General features: G+C 42.9%; 1 long non-coding RNA gene across 1 annotated transcript; it reads right to left on the reverse strand.

The window, feature by feature from the left end:
- Window positions 1–11,375: 11,375 nt before the first annotated feature.
- LOC306993542 lies at window positions 11,376–13,207 on the reverse strand. The gene is made up of 3 exons (XR_013796467.1): window positions 13,015–13,207; window positions 11,424–11,856; window positions 11,376–11,392 (listed from the first exon to the last, which is right to left on the reverse strand). It is a non-coding gene; the product is annotated as an uncharacterized lncRNA (long non-coding RNA).
- Between the last annotated feature and the right edge of the window lie 4,251 nt (window positions 13,208–17,458).

Below are 17,458 nucleotides of genomic sequence, written 5' to 3' on the forward strand. Positions count from 1 at the left end.
GTTACTGCATCTGAACATCTCTGCAATAAGTTTCTGGATTTCTTTGTCACCAAAGTTGAAAATGTTCGTAGAGGTTTTTCTACTTCTACTGCACTGTTTTCTACTGCTACTTATATTCCTTCTTATTCTGGTACGAAGTTATCTAAATTCTGTACAATTGACTCATTTTCTCTTTTAGCTGAGGTTTTAAAAATGAAAGCGTCCACTTCTTTACTAGATCCCATACCATTTGCTCTGTTTAAATCATGTTTTAATTCTTTGTGTCCCTTTGTTTTGAATATTATAAATGACTCTCTGTGTACTGGGGTTGTACCAACAACATTTAAAACCGCTGCAATTACCCCTGTGCCAAAAAAATCGAATATTCAATATGAGAACTTCACAAATTTTCGACCAATATCTAATATACCTTTTTTGGCAAAACTTCTGGAACGAGTGGTTGCTTCTCAGTTGATTGCTCATTTAACTGAGAACAATCTTTTTGAGCCTCTGCAATCAGGCTTTCGTAAATTACATAGTACAGAAACAGCTCTGGTTAGGGTTACCAATGACCTGCTAATCGCTTCAGATTCTGGCTGTCTTTCGGTTTTGCTCCTACTTGATCTCAGTGCCGCTTTTGACACTGTTGATCATTCAATTTTAATTTCTCGTCTTGAAAATGTTTTTGGGGTTTCAAATACTGTCCTTAATTGGTTTAAATCTTACCTTTTGGATCGGAAACAGTTTGTTGCCATGGGTGGATTTAGATCTGAGGTTAATGTTGTGCAGTCTGGTGTACCCCAGGGGTCAATTTTGGGCCCTCTTCTTTTTAATATTTATGTTTATCCTCTTGGCCAGCTTTTGAGATCACTAGGTCTAAAATTTAACTTTTATGCAGATGATACTCAGATCTATATTCATTTTAGACCTAATGAAATTGTGCCTGTTAATTTTATTTCTGAGTGTATTTCTAAAATGAAAGAATGGATGACAGATAATTTTCTCTGTCTTAACAGTGAAAAGACAGAGATTATGCTTGTTGGTTCACCCCACCAACTACGCAAAGCAGAGCCGGCTACTCTTATACTTGATGGCTCAAATGTGGAGTTTAAAACAAAATTGAGGAATCTAGGTGTAATATATGATGCGAATCTATCATTTGAGCCTCATGTTTTGAATACTGTTAAGATTTCATATTTCCATCTTAGAAATATTGCAAGACTGCGTCCGATGCTATCGTTTACCGTTGCTGAGAGATTGATAAACACCTTTGTGTTTTCGCGTATTGATTACTGTAATGCCTTGTTAGCTGGCGTATCAAAAGCTATCTTAAACAGAATGCAGGTGTTGCAAAATTCTGCTGCCAGAATTCTCTCTAGATGTAATATACGTGACCATATTACTCCCGTTTTGGAGTCGTTGCACTGGCTTCCCATTCGTTTTAGGGTGGATTTTAAAATTTGAATGCTTACATACAAGTCACTACATGGTTTGGCACCTGAATACTTGACCGAGCTTTTAATTCCATATTCTCCAAAACGTAATCTTCGTTCTTCGGAAACTGCTCTTTTAACTGTTCCTTCAACTCGTTTAAAAACAATTGGAGACAGGGCGTTTTCTTCATTGGCTCCAAAGCTCTGGAATTCTCTTCCGATTGAGATTAGGCAAGCTAAATCTCTTGGTATTTTTAAGTCTAAGCTTAAGACCTATTTTTTTAGGTTAGCTTTTAATTGATTTGGTAAATGGTAAATGGACTGCATTTATATAGCGCTTTCATAGACCCATGGCCACCAAAGCGCTTTACAATTTGCCTCTCATTCACCCATTCACTCATACATTCATACACCGACGGCGGTGTCAGCCGTGCAAGGCGCCACTCAGCTCGTCGGGAGCAGCTGGGGTTAGGTGTCTTGCTCATGGACACCTCGACACTTGGTCCAGTGGAACCGGGGATCGAACCACCAACCTTTCAGTTTGTAGACAACCTACATGAACCACTGAGCCACTTGTTTTTATGTCTGTTTTACAGTGTATTATGTTTATTTGTGTGGTGTATCTTTGAATTTTTAATTGTTTTTGTACAGCGCTTTGAGATCTACATTTAAAGGCGCTATAGAAAATAAAGGTTATTATTATTATTATTATTATATATTAAAGTGTAACAACAATCAGTCTCAAATGAGTCTCGGGGAATATTAGTTCAAATGGACTGGATATTCATGAGTCTATGAATATGATTTGCTTGTTATCTTAAGATATTAACCTTCCCAATAAAGGGAATATTTAATCATGTACACGTAACCTTTATCAATTTAGTTTCAGTTATCTGGCATTTTTGTTTGTCCTGCAAACTAAAACTCAGATTTGCTTATCCTACATCAATAAACATACTTCCTAGGAAAATTAAGTATCTGATCAGGACAATTAATAGTTCCTATGTTTGTACAGTTTGTATTACTTAAATAATACACAATAAAGCTTAGGTAACGTTAGATCTTGCGCTTCATTGACTTTTGAGTTTGTGAGCAAATAACAGATTAAATCTTCAATGCAATTATTGGATTTTAATAAAACAGACTAAAGAATACAAAACTACAATTTCACACGGAGTAAATATGCATATATATATATAGAGTAAACAAAACACATTAGGTACCAACGAAATAAATCAAATTAACGAATAATTTGAGGGGAGAGAGAGAAAGAATGAGAGAATGAATCAGGGAGCGAGTGAGAGAGTGAGAGAGAGAGAGAGATAGAGTGACAATTTTCAATTCAGTTACTTTCCAAAGAGACCCCAAGTATGTATTAAAATATTCGCCGGAATATTCTAGACAACCTTTAAACAGCAGTTTCAATCGTGAGATAAAATGTCACGGGGTGACAAATAATCCCCGGAACTAATTCCACAAGAGAAGTGTTCCCGCCGGGGCGCTTTCAGTGTAACACTGTCCCGGGGCCGGTGTGTGTATCTGTTGTCATGACAACTAAACGGCAGATTGACAACAGGTGTGGGGACTTCACTTTGAGTGCCTGATTGAGGTGGCACCAGTGTTTGGAGAGGATAAAACACAAGAGAAAGAGAAGGCTGGGTGTTCTCTCTCTCCGTGTGGGCTTGTTGTTTCTTTGTCTTCCCCCGTCGATCTGGTGTGGTTCTCTCCCGTTGGGAAACGTTGTAGAGTGTTGCAGCTGAAGGATTATCGTGAAAGAAGAGGAGTGTCGCTTGTGGGATCCGAGGGCAGTTTTGAAGAGTGGAATTCGTCGCCTGGACTGGAAAAGAGTGAGATGAGTAGGGATGGGCATCGTTAAGAAATTATCGATATCGATGCCATTGTCAAGTCTGCTTATCGATGCGATTCCTTATCGATTCCCATATCGATTCCTGTACCATTTGCTGTACACTTACAGGGTGGCTTTGAGAGTTGTTGGCTTTGAATGTCTAATTTAAAGTGGTTTTAGAGAAAGAAAACCAAGTGTGCAATATCAATACAGAAGTTGAAAGCTTTGAAATAAAAAAAAAAAAAAAGTAAACATTTCTAAAACAAATCTTTGTATTGTAATCACACTTAGTCCCCCTTGGGGTTAAAAATAGCATCTCAAATTATAATAAAATGCGTGTTTTTATAATGATAATATATAAATACTTATAATATTTTAATGATATAGGTAAAAATATAATAAATATGTAATATAGTTATCATATTTAGCCAAATAAATATTTAGCAAAATACTCCTCTCTACAGACAATTGTTTAAGTCCAACTACGTGCTATGGTTATTAAATGGCTTTCCTGAGGTGAACGTAACGTTACGTGACTGAGCTGTTTATGGACCTCTCTTTCTGCGGTTGAAAACACTTGATCGATCGATTTTATTACATTTCGGTAAGTTGAACTGTATCTTTCAAATTACCTATTGATCATTCGAAGTTAATTTACAGATGAAAATCTGTACAGTTAATAGTAACAGATGATCAGTTCACGTGCCGCTTGAACTGAGATCTGTCACATCACATTTACAAGCGCCAAAACGGTGTTTATTGTTTGAATTTTGTAATTAAATTGACAGAATCTGAGAGCTGAGAATTTGTTTTATATCAATAGTACCGTAACCTTCTCTGTCGGTGTCAGTGTCCTCTTTGCTTCGGGATTTTCTCTGCGTGAGAAAATGGGTGTGTGGCGTGAGAGCGCGTGGAAAGTGACAACTGCGCGAGTCTCACTGTGAATGCGTGAGAGTTGGCAGCCCTGCAGATTCAGTTTGTAAATGTTTTTGGCGGGTGTGCTTGTGCAGCCGCGTTCTTGTTCATTTGCTATGTTGTTTGTGTAGCTCTATGGCAAACGCGCTGAGCACCGCTCGGAACTACGGGAGCCCAGAGGGGAGCGTCGGCGGATGTTAAAGAAAAAAACGATTTTCATTCAAACATATCGACGTACACTACACATTCGAGTTAATCAATAAAATCAAATTATCGCCCAGCCCTAATGGAAAGGAACATTCGGAATCGTTAGTGGAATCGTTAACGTGTGGACGTGTACGATTCCGATGGATCGGAATGTTTGGAACCGGTTCCAAACCGGAACCAGGAACCGATTCCCAAGCCTAGAGATGAGTGATTGACAAATTGAATCTCGTAAACGCATGTTTTCTACACTAAATTGGATACTGGTTTGAAGTGCTCGGATCACGTTGTATACATCGCACTGAGTGAAATATACTGATTATTTGTCGATCTCTAGCCTCCCCCTCGGCCATTGAAGACAGCGAAGTGAAGCCCGCTTGTAGTGGTGAGGAAATTATTCACCGCATCTGCCCCAACTCTGACTATCATCGGCTCTTCAGATCGAGACCTCTGGGTGAGTGTTGGCCTTATTTTGCACTTTGAAGAGTGGATTTGTAGTGCTGGAATTGACGTTTCCCATCACGTTGCATGTTTGGAGTTGGACTGTCGTGTGTGTGTGGAAGATTTACCCTTTATCGCCGTGCACTCCCCATGTGTTATGCTGGTCTACCGTTCATCATAAGAGCCTAGTGAGATCGATTGTAGTCACCTGTTGGAGGTCAGAAGGAAAAGCCCCCGTGTGCACACTACACATAAGAACTGTTCACCTCTGCTTGAAATTTATGCTGTCTGTTCCAGTGGAAGCCCCGCTCAGCTTGTGACTCTGTCCCCGGCAGCACACGTGAGAACTGTTTACCTCTGCTTGAAGTTTTATGCTGTCTGTCCCAGTGAAAGCCCTGCTCAGCTTGTGACGCTGTCTCCTGCCACCCCTGTGAGAGCTGTTCACCTCTATTTGAAGTTTTATGCTGTCTGTCCCAGTGGAAGCCCTGTTGAGCTTGTGACTCTGTCTCCTGCCACCCCTGTGAGAGCTGTTCACCTCTATTTGAAGTTTTATGCTGTCTGTCCCAGTGGAAGCCCTGTTGAGCTTGTGACTCTGTCTCCTGCCACCCATGTGAGAGCTGTTCACCTCTATTTGAAGTGGTGATTCCGTCTGTTCCAGTGAAGGCCCGCTCAGCTCGTGACTCTGTCCCTGTAACACACGTGAGAACGGTTTACCTCTGCTTGAAGTGTTATGCTGTCTGCCCCAGCGGAAGCCCCGCTCAGCTTGTGACTTGAGTCTGTTGTAGCTCTGCAATCCACCTGTTCGTTACTCACCACTGTGAGTCTGGCACCAGCGCCAGAAGGAAGTGAGCTCCGACCGTCTACTCACCTGGGATACCCACCTGTTCGTTACTCACCACTGTGAGTCTGGCACCAGCGCCAGAAGGAAGTGAGCTCCGACCGTCTACTCACCTGGGATACCCACCTTGTTCGTCACTCACCACTGTGAGTCTGGCACCAGCGCCAGAAGGAAGTGAGCCCTGTCCTACCTACTCACCTGCGATACCTACCTGTCCATAAACTTACCACGGCGTTGCCTCGGATCCTTGGGAAGAGGAAGGAAGAGGAAGGAAGAGGATTTTAGATTAGGATTTTCAAATTGCTTTTAGACATTAAATAAAGTTGTCATTCTTTTATTTCTGTCTCCTGCCTCCTCCTTTGACGCGCTCCTCAGGGTGATCCTGGTCCAGGGGTGGGTGCAGTCTGGCTTGGCCCACCTCGACCTGTGACAAAAATACTTGCTTAAATCTGGCTCTCAGAGGTGTGTGTGCTGATTTCAAATTGTCCTGCAGTTTCCCGGAGTTCCTTCCTGACGTAGGTGTTGCGCAATTTCGGCAGCTCACACGAATGTAACACTTTACCGAAAGGTGACTGAACTCAGACGGAAATAAAGAAAAGCCTAAGATGAAAACGAAGTTTTCAGAAAATAAAATGAAGAAGCTCCTTGGCGGAGTTTTCTCGTGAAGATGAGTAGATTCTTCTCTTTGGCGGAGTGCCAAGAATAACGGCAGAGGCTTGACTTTAAAGGCGACTGGGTCACACCTATTCTTCGTGGCTGGGCCAATCGTTGTTCAGAAACGGAGGCGGGAAAGACGTTCTTTGTTTGAATCGTCCAACCCTCCTTACATAGTTTATAGCGATGTCAAAATTGAGCATTTATTCTCAGAAAGATGGTATTTCTGAAATAATGCGTTTTTTTGTGATTTGTCGTCGAGATTCGACGCCGTCGCGTTTTTTACAATTCTACAGACACCACAAACTACAATTTTGCGAGTCTGGAACACAGAGATATAGGATTGTTTGGAATTATGGGCATATAGAGTTTGGTTCTCACCCGGCATGCCTCAGAGCTACTTCTAATATGACATGTACATACATTTAACCACACAACGAGATACATTTCATACATTTAAAAGGTAGTTTTCAATGAGAAAAGTCTGTGGATGAGCATTCCGGCTCATATGTGTGTGTGTGTGTCTTGGTATGTGTGTGTGTGTACGTTGCACTGTCCTTCCCCCTTTCTTGGGGTGAAGAGAGAGAGTGTCTGTAGCCTTTGAAGCTCTGTAATCAAGATCTGTGGGTGTCTGTCTTATGTTGCGTGGTCATTTCACGAGTCGTAACGGTGTCAAGAGACACTCGGAATCCAGCCACGGCGGAGCCATGGCGGTAATTTAGGTTCTTGTGAGTCTTGATTTACATATCTGAGTTCAGAGGGTGGCAGCACGAAGGAATGTGGATTTTTGCAAAGAGAAATAGAATCATGATTCTGGCCCATTCGTTACAAAAGCAATTGGTTACAAGCATATTTATGTGAAAAATAAGTTAAATTTCCCTTAAGTAATTGCATATTTCTCCTTTCTCACATCGTTTTGCCTAGTGTTGGTGGTTTCTGTGGTTCATAACCATTCCAAAAAATAATAAATTCATTAGAACTGTCTGGTACTGTAAAATGAGTCAAAACAGGGCCGCCACGTGAAGGCATGTGCTGATTGTCTGAACCCGTATCGAATCACGGCAATTCATTGGCCTCCTCAGCGGCGCTGCTTGAGAGCGGAATGACGTGGACAAAACTTTGGGGACATAACCAGGTCTAGGCCGTAGAAACACCTTCACAAGACCTGGGGCAAACTCCATACAAGGCTCACTCACAGAAAGAGCCTGCAGATCCCCCACGCGCTTGAGAGAGGCCAACGCTAACAAAAGTGCCACCTTGAGAGTCAGAGCCCCTCCAGAACAACTGATAAATCCCAGGTGGGGACACTAATAGGACTTACAGGCCTCAAGCGTCTAACTCCACGCTTAAACGAGAAGACCAGATGGTGTCCACCTAAGGGGACCTCGTCTGACTCCAGATAGGCAGCGATAGCCGCGAAGACGCAAAGAGGTCCGAAATGATGCTCCAAATTTGAGCCACTGTTTAGACATCCATTCCCCCGACTTCAGCTTCTGTCTCGACAGAAAGTCCGCTGCAATGTTCAGGTCCCCTGAAACGTGAACTGTGCTCAGCGAAAGAAACCTGTCTTGAGCCCAAAGGAGGAGGCGGTGCGCATGCCTGTCGAGGCAGACAAAACTTTCCACCTTCAAAGACCGAAGGCAACTGCGCGACACTCTCAGCAGCCGGAAGGCAGACCAAGAAGGGCGGATGCCCCTGAGTTTCATCCACCACAGGAATGGTCTCATATGAAGGAGACCCAAGGGCAGCACAGGAGAGGCTGCTGCCATGAGCCCCAGAAGCCTGCGACATATGCCCACCGCTACATGATGGCCGAGCCTGAAGCGGGCCAAGCACGCACGGAGACTGGAAACTCGAGCAGGGGCCAGACGGGCCTGCATCGAGAGAGAATCGAGTTGGACACCCAGGAAAGTAGTCTGCTGAGAAGGGGTTAAGACACTCTTCTGAGCATTCAACCTGAGACCAAGAGACCGGAGGTGGTGGAGAAGGACGTCCCTGTGACGACACACCAACTCTCTGGAATGAGCAAGAATGAGCCAGTCGCCTAGATAATTTAGCACACAGATGCCCTGGAGCCTCAAGGGGGCCAGAGCTGCATCCATGCACTTGGAGAACGTCCGCAGAGCCAGAACTAGACCAAATGGAAAGACCCAATACTCAATACTTTCCCCCAAAGGCGTATCTAACCTGAGGTTTAGTATAATGCCACCTTTATACTCAAAAACATCTATAGAGGATGCATTACATATGTATAACCTTATTCAAATTGAAATGAGTGAACATTTAGAGGGTTCACACACCTCTATTCAGGCTAATTCAGAGTTATTTATGATCAAAGTTATACAACTCCAATTTAAGTTACTTTTGGGTGCAATAACTTTGACCTTGAACGTCAAGTCTGTGTTTTAGCAAAAAAAGGGTACGTGTCCAAAAACACTTACTGAGTAGGAGTTACATGACATAGGCTAAATCGTTTACATCTCTGGTTCACCCTAAACAAAGATAAAACCTTACAGTAATCACACAAAATCATGTATTCCATACGTATGTAATCATGTCAGTGCAATTTATACAAGTCCAAATAGATTCATAGACCCAGAAAACATGGGGTGAGACACCAAGATTACTTACCTAGGTCAAATAATGAAGGAGTTAGAATATGTGAAGGGCTTCCTGACCATCTTCGACGCCATCTTGAAAAATACACCTTTCTAGTGGTCAAACTTTGGTAAACTTTTAGTATGTTATTAAGGACACCTAATACCAAAAAAAACAGCTGACTATTTCATGATATTCTATTTAAATGTGTTTTTTTATAGAGGAATCGCATCTCGCCTTAGCCTAGAGATGGTTCACCCTCCACCTGTGATTATAATCCTCAGAATGCACACACTAGAAGATTGGTCTGGACCGCGAGACCACACACACCTGTTCAACACTTTCACAGTGAGACGAGATCTCACAGAGACTCGCGAGACTTGAGAAGAAAAACAAATGGGCAGAGATCGGAAGTAATGAAGTACTCAAGTAGATTTGTCAGATATTTATTGCTTTACTATTTATTTTTGTGCCGACTTTTTACTTTTACTCCTTGCATTTTTAACATGAATATCAGGAACTTTCTACTCCTTACATTTTACAAAATTGGCCCATACTTTAGTTTCAAATAATTTCAGTGGAGTTATTATTTTTCGCGTCATCAATACCGAATTAAATCAAATTGGATGGGAATATACATTGCACTTGACAAAAAATGATTTGTGACAAGAAGTGAATTGGGACACAACCTCGACCGCTTGGGGGTGCAGATCTAGCTTAACATCTTCAAGTGTGTGGCCAGCCTAATTTCAGAAGAACTGTCCTACAGCAAACACTGAACCAGACTATTCAAACATTGAGCAGGAATCAAACACAACGGATTCAACTCATCAGCTCCTCAGTAGAGACTCAAGACCTGAAGTGTTTGTGTCAGATTAGAGACATTGTTGGGGAACCACTGATCTACAGTTTCATGACTGAACTCGATATATACATTATTAACTGTGTGTGTGTAAGTGTGTGTGTCAGTATATGTAATGTCCCTGTGCTTCGGCCATGTAAAGCCGTTCTTTAACCCTGTCAGTAAAGCTCTTTGACTCTGATGAGTCTGAGGTGAGTCTGTATCTCGTCCTGATCTCTCTTCGGTCTCGTCGTGAGCTCACAGTCTACAGCAGCTTTTGCATTCAGAGAGTGTTTTATATGATCAGCACATGCTTCACTCTGCATGTGTTTATAGCTCTATGAACTGAACATGACATGATCAAGAGCTCTTCTTCATCAACCAACAAACATGACTTTCAGCATCATCTTCCTCTTGACTCTGCCAGTGTTTAGTTCAGCTTTGAAGAATGATTTATGATTGTATTTTCACACACTAATAACACTATATCATTACAATCAACATCACTCTTGTGTTTATGAAGAGAATGAGTCAGTGTTTCAATATGATCATCATGTTTTAGGAGTAATATATGATCCTGTCAATCAAACTGAACAGATTCAGTCACTTCTGCTGTCTGGACGAGATGCTTTCCATTTGAGCCACAGAAACTTTTACATTCTTACACAATTGTTTTTATTCATGATGTTTATGATATTTATTAAAGTTCACCACCTTCTTTACATGTAAATGTGCAGCAGAAGTGAAACTGCTCCAGTATGAATATGAACAAACCTCATCTCTCCATTAGTCCAGCTCTTCTGACTCATGTCAGAGAATAAAGTGTCCGACAGTGAAACTCATATTTGCATCATCAGGAGATTCTGTTCCTCTCAGAATAGAGCGGCTCCATCAGCAGATGTTCAGCGTCCTCACAGGAGCTTCATGTTACTGGAATACACTACTTCTCTAGTTTATGGAGACATACTGGCCTTACACACCATCACATAAAGTCTCATGTTTCTGTAGAAGACTTCACAATTACTGACATTCATCTCCTTTTCATAGATTAACAATAATGTCATTTTGCTGAGAGTCATGAAAATCATCTTCGTCATTTCCATCAACATCTCAAATCATCTTTTGAGTTTAATAGCATTCTATTAACAGACATTTATAATATTTTCGGAATAAAATGCCAACTTTTACAAAGGCGAATTCCTGTCATTTCGTGCATCACATTTTCATACTTTTTCACACAGCTTAATTGTAAATGGTTCAAAAATATTCTGATATTATATGATGCCATTTTAACATATAAGTTCATAATTTCATAAATAAATGTAATGATCAGTTTGTCTGCGCTTCTTCACTAGAGCAGAAGTGAAACTGCTCCAGTCCAGATCATGCGACCAATCACAGAGTGAGACTGAAAAGCCCATTTGCATTGTCAGGCTGGAGTGATTGTGATCTCTCAGAATAGAGCAGCTCTGTCTCCAGAGACCATGTTCAAACCCCAAGAGCTTTATTTGACATTTACTGCGACATCAACCTTCTGAAAAGCACCTGCATCTTCATCTGTTAGTGGAATGATGTTGTCAGACACAAAGTGAACTTGTTGAGAAGCTTTATTGAATGTTGCAGCAAACACAGCAGATTGAAAGCTCACACACACACACACACACACACACACACACACACGCACACACACACACACACACACACACACACACTACAGCTGCAGCACTAGACTCATGTGAATCCTGCCTGACACACACACTCAGATACGGCTCATCTTCAGGAGAGGAACATCAGCACTCAGAGCTCTTGTGGAACGAGACCTCATGAGGAGCTCCATCATGTGTTACTCTGCAGACGTACAGCGCTCCCTCTTCCCAGCGTGCTTTGCTGAGGGTCAGGACGCTACTGCGGCTGTAGCGGCCGTCCTGCTGGCTCTCTGCGCTGGTCAGAACCCCCTCGGTGACCTCTGACCCGTCCAGTGTCCAGCTCACCAGCGCCCCCTGTGGAGAGTAAGAGCTGAGCAGGCAGAGCAGTGCGGCTGAGTCTCCAGAGATCTGCAGAGAAGAGGGCGGCAGCAGAGACACTGAGGGCTTCACTGTGGGACCAGCTGCAGGAGACAAACACACACATTCACAAACACACACACAACTCACACACACAAATACACAGAATCAATTCTAACAGTTTTTATATCCCAAAATAAAGTAAACTTGGATATTCAAAGTTTTAAAGTTTTACTTCGATATTCAACTTTTAAAAAACTCAATTTCAAATAGAATTAAACACTGAATAAACATTTCTAAACATACCTATATTGTGTATAATCGTGGTTGTATTATAAAGCACTGAATTATAAGCACAACATGAGCAAAAGAGATTCAGGATCATTGACTGAACTACAGAAAGTCGCAACATTTACATTCTGATGTCAAATCTCTTTTTACATGTATGATTTCTACAATAAAAGATGAACTAAATATGAACTCAGTGTAGAAATAAATGAAGGAAAAACAACTGATTAAACTCATAGTGAGACACATTATATTAATAATGCTGTTCTAGTTTTAGATTAAATAATTATAAAACAATATCAGTAACACTTTATTTAAAGTCTTCATACATATTGCACTATATATACATTAAAATGCATGTATGATCTAATCAATAATTATAACCGCAGTTAAAACACATTATAATAAACTGAACACAGTGTGGAAATATGTTTAGAATTTTTTTTTTAAAGTAAAAATGCCGTTCTTATAATAATATCATTAGTTTAGATTAAATGATAATACAACAATATCAGTAACTCTTTAATTAAAGCCTTTATACATATTGCACTATAAAAGTATTTTAATGCTTTAGTTAAGCAATGTTACACACATTATAATGCATGTATGATCTCATCAATAATTGTTACCACAGTTATAAAACATTATAGTATTATATATTCATAGTTACATTATTATATAATGCATTAAAACTCATGATAAACAACCAATTTCAGATTTAACAAGGAATTTGCTAATATTACACTGCATTTTAACTTTTAACTTGGTTACAATAATTTATGAAAATATATTTGGCATTTAAATCTACATTATGAATACATTTATAATGAATTATACATAAAGGCTTCAAGTAAAGTTTTGCCACAATATCTAATAATCATTATTATTAAAAAAGTATTGTTTCAACTTTTAAATTTTTTTTTAAATCTAAATTTGTGTATTTTTGTAATTGACATGTAATTAAAAAGACTTACATTTGATCACCAGTTTAGTTCCTCCACCGAATGTCCACCACAGTGACACAATCTAATGAAACGCTCGTACAAAAACCTCTATTCCACTCGAGTGAACACACACTCCAGCAGAGAGAGAGAAACAACACTTCAACACACTGATATTAGAAGATCCTCAGCTCTTCTCAACACTCACTCATTCAGATTCCACTAAATGCTTTCTGATATAACACTGTTTAAAGAAATATATGTGATGAGTTGTGACCTCTGAGTCCGCTTCGCTGCACGTATGTGGTTCGCATAACCCGCTGGCACAGTCCTTGGGAGCCTGGCTAGAGCTTCCCTACCTGTCCCGCTGGGTCGCGAGAACCATCAGGCTCGGCTACGCGATTCAGTTCGCGCAGTTTCCTCCCCGCTTCAGGGGAGTCCGCTTCACTATGTTCGGTGGCAATGCCCTTGTCATGAGAGCGGAGGTCGCCATTCTACTGGCGAAGGGTGCGATCGAGACTGTCCCTCCAGCCAAAATGAGGTCCGGCTTCTACAGCCCCTACTTCATTGTACCCAAGAAACCGGTGGGTTACAGCCAATCCTGGACTTGCTCCTCTTGAACCGTTCCCTTCACAGGCTTCCGTTCAAGATGCTCAAGGCCAAACGCATTTTCGAATGTGTGCAGGCACAGGATTGGTTTGCAGCGCTCGACCTGAAGGACGCCTACTTCCATGTCTCCATTCTTCCTCGACACAGACCGTTCTTATGATTTTGCTTTCGAGGGGCAGGCATACCAGTATTCGGTTCTCCCATTCGGGCTTGCCCTGTCTCCTCGCGTCTTCACGAAGGCCGTCGAGGCAGCTCTTGTGCCACTACGGCAACACGGGGTTCGCATCCTGAACTATCTCGACGACTGGCTGATCCTAGCTCACTCTCGAGACCAGGTTTGCGAACACAGGGACCTACTGCTCCGGCACCTAGCTCGTCTGGGCCGTATGTCGCAACTCGCCCGCCACCTCCTCCTATGGAGTCAGAAGCATCTGAGGTCGCTTTGAGCCATTAATATCCCGGGAGACCTGAACCTTGAGCAGACGAGCTCTCACGGCTTCAGCCTCTTCCTGGAGAATGGAGACTCCATCCCCAGTCGGTTCAGCTGATTTGGGATCAGTTCGGGGACACACAGGTAGACCTGTTTGTCTCCCACGACTCATCCCACTGCGCCCAGTTTTACTCCCTGACCTGAGGGTTCGCTCGGCACGGACGCACTGGCGCACAGCTGGCCGCAGGGCCTCCGCAAGTATGTGTTCCCCCAGTGAGCCAAGATCAGGGAGGAAGAGGAGCAGGTCCTATTGGTTGTGCCGCACTGGCCTACCCGGACCTGGTTCTCCGAACTTGTACAACTCACGACAGCACCTCCCTGGCCAATTCCTCTGAGGAAGGACCTCCTTTCTCAGGGACGGGGAACCCTATGGCACCCTCGTCCCGATCTTTGGAACCCTCACGTGTGGCTCCTACCCACAAGCGGTGGTGGCTACCATCACTTCCGCTAAAGCATCGTCCACGAAGCATGTCTACGCGTTGAAGTGGAACCTCTTCGTCTCCTGGTGCTCTTCTCACCGAGAAGACCCCAGAACATGCCCGATCAGTGTTGTGCTTTTCTTCCTGCAGGATGGGTTGGAGCAAAGGCTGTCTCCCTCCACCCTGAAAATGTATGTTGCCGCTATCGCTGCACATCATGACGCAGTCGAGGCTAAGTCCGTGGGGAAGCACGACCTGGTCATCAGGTTCCTGAGAGGAGCGAGGAGACTAAATCCTCCTCGCCCTCCTCTCATTCCCTCTTGGGACCTATCAGTGGTTTTAACTGCCCTGCAGAGTGCTCCCTTTGAGCCTCTGCAATCAGTGGAGCTTAAGTTCCTGTCAATCAAGACAGCGCTCCTGGTTGCATTGGCCTCCATCAAGAGGGTAGGGGACCTGCATGCATTTTCTGTAGACGAAGCGTGCCTGGAATTCGGGCCGGCCTATTGTCACGTGATCCTAAGACCCCTGCCTGGATATGTGCCCAAGGTTCCCACCACTCCCTTCCGGTACCAGGTGGTGAACCTGCAAGCGCTGCCCCTGGAGGAGGCAGACCCAGCCTTAGCACTGCTCTGTCCAGTACGCGCCCTCCGTGCTTACGTAGACAGAACGTAGTGTTTCAGGACCTCAGACCAGCTCTTTGTCTGTTAAGGTGGATTGTATGTTATCCACCCGGAGTGTGGCCTCCTCTTGGGCTCTAGCGCATAACGCCTCGCTAACAGATATCTGCAGAGCTGCAGGCTGGGCGACACCCAACACATTCGCCAGATTCTTCAATCTCCGAGTGGAGCCAGTGTCCTCCCGTGTACTCGCTTCAACCAGCCGGTACTAGGACTGGACACTGGAAGACAGCCGAGGTGGCGTTATTGGACTGGGAACCCCATTTCATCGTCATTCGACGTAACTCGATGTGACAACAAAAGGGAACATCTCGGTTACGGATGTAACCCTCATTCCCTTAGTAAGGAACAGAGACGTTACATCTCCCTGCCATGTCCGCTGTACCGCTGGAACAGCCTGAGTTCAGTCTTGGCTCCTGCATATCTGCATGTTGCGGCGTCCTCCCTTTTATACCCACGTGGTGGGGCAGAGTTATGCTATGCAAATCCCACAGACCCATGGCATTTCCTTGCCATTGACTCGTTTTATTTCTTTCGAAGAGGATAGGCTTTTAAGTGAACCCCATTTCGTCGTCATTCGACGTAACGTCTCGACGTAACGTTTCCTCCGTTCCCTGGTATCTGGACTGGTTCTGAATCTCCACACAAGATCATGAAGCGTGAACAAGCTCTAATATGTCTCCATCTTTAACAGCCGGTTTCTTCTCCATCTGATGATTTCAGACACACATGAGGCTTCATGATAGATGGAGTGACACCATGAACTCTGATTAGAGATTCACAATCAGTCCTGATACTTTCTGAACAGACTCATGATTCATGATCTTACTTTAGTGATGGCGCTTCATCTAGTGGAAGTGTAGCAGTGATGATGGTCACATGACTGAATATGGACACAGAGATGGACGTTCATCTGCACATCCTCAGTGTCTCAGGAGTCACAATAAACACACACAATAAAGTCATGATTGTGTAACTCTAGTGTATATGAGTGTGTTATCAGCACAAGCTTGTAACATTTCGTCTAGTATTCACACCCAGACTAATTGCCACAAGATTTATATTAGTGAGGGAACCACCGGCTATGTTAATTCCAATTTTCAGAAAGACAAGAAATAGATGCAAAAGTGCAGCCTGACGTCATCATACTCAGATTCTAGGCAGAATGCGAGTCTGATACTGCTCCTTTGGGCTGTGATTACGGGGCTTTTCAACCGAAACAGGAAATAAAAGGCCTCTGCACTCAATTGGATAGACCTAGATCCAATCAGAGCAACAGAGTAAGTGACGTATGTTGAGCGACGCATAGTTGTCAACAGAACTCAACTGTCTCCTCTGGTGTTTGTTCCGGTTCTTGTATTACACATTGATAAAATAAAATAAAATAAAATAAAAAACAGAACTCAACTGCACACACGCTGGAAGAAGTAGAAGAAGATGAGTGTAAATGATCTTTGCCAATGTTGTAAAAATAATTTAAAGATACACGTTTTCATTGCGCCCCATCTTCTTAGCGACCATCGGGCCAGCTGATAGATTCAACTTTTGCCGAATCCTGTGGGAAGGACGGCAAACACATCTTTCCCATCGACAAATGCCTTGATTGCGGTTCTCTGTTTCTCTTTTAAAATGAATGCGCTGTCTATATCTTCTATAACAGACGCGATAGCCGGATCTACACACCTCAATTCTCCAGCGGCAGCCATGAACTCAACCCCTTTGATGACGTGGATGATTACGTTACCGTTGCTCATCTGTCCATCATCGTATGAAGCCCGCCCTGACAATTTGATTGGAACAATATTTTTTTCAGGCATAATAGCTCCTCAACGGATCGAGTCCAGACCGAACTTCCCGACCTAAACATTTTGTGGGCGGGGCTAAGTTCGGCTGGCTTCCAGGCTAGCAAAAGTGAGTTTTATTCACAAAAGAAAGAGGTAAAGAATACATACGACCATCAATACATGATAGGAAATTTCACATATAATAACCAGAGTAAAAGCATTTCAAAATAGAAGGAAGAAGTCACACATCAACAACATTATTTACAAAAGCAGTGCAAAAGTTGTTATCTGGATAGGCAGAAATTCACGAAAGTCTGGAAACGAAATGGCCGGAATGAGTCCGATATAATCCGTCATAAAACATTCAGGAAACAAGACTTTTGTCCTTGTACATCGACCCAGAGGATAACGAGGAGAATAGAAGTAAGGTATCCTGGGGTTAAACAGTCCTTTTGATGTACAATCCTCCTGGATATTATCAGGAAAAACTAAAGAGTC

This window comes from Phoxinus phoxinus, assembly GCF_949152265.1.
Source record: "Phoxinus phoxinus genome assembly, chromosome: 25".
NCBI lineage: Eukaryota > Metazoa > Chordata > Actinopteri > Cypriniformes > Leuciscidae > Phoxinus > Phoxinus phoxinus.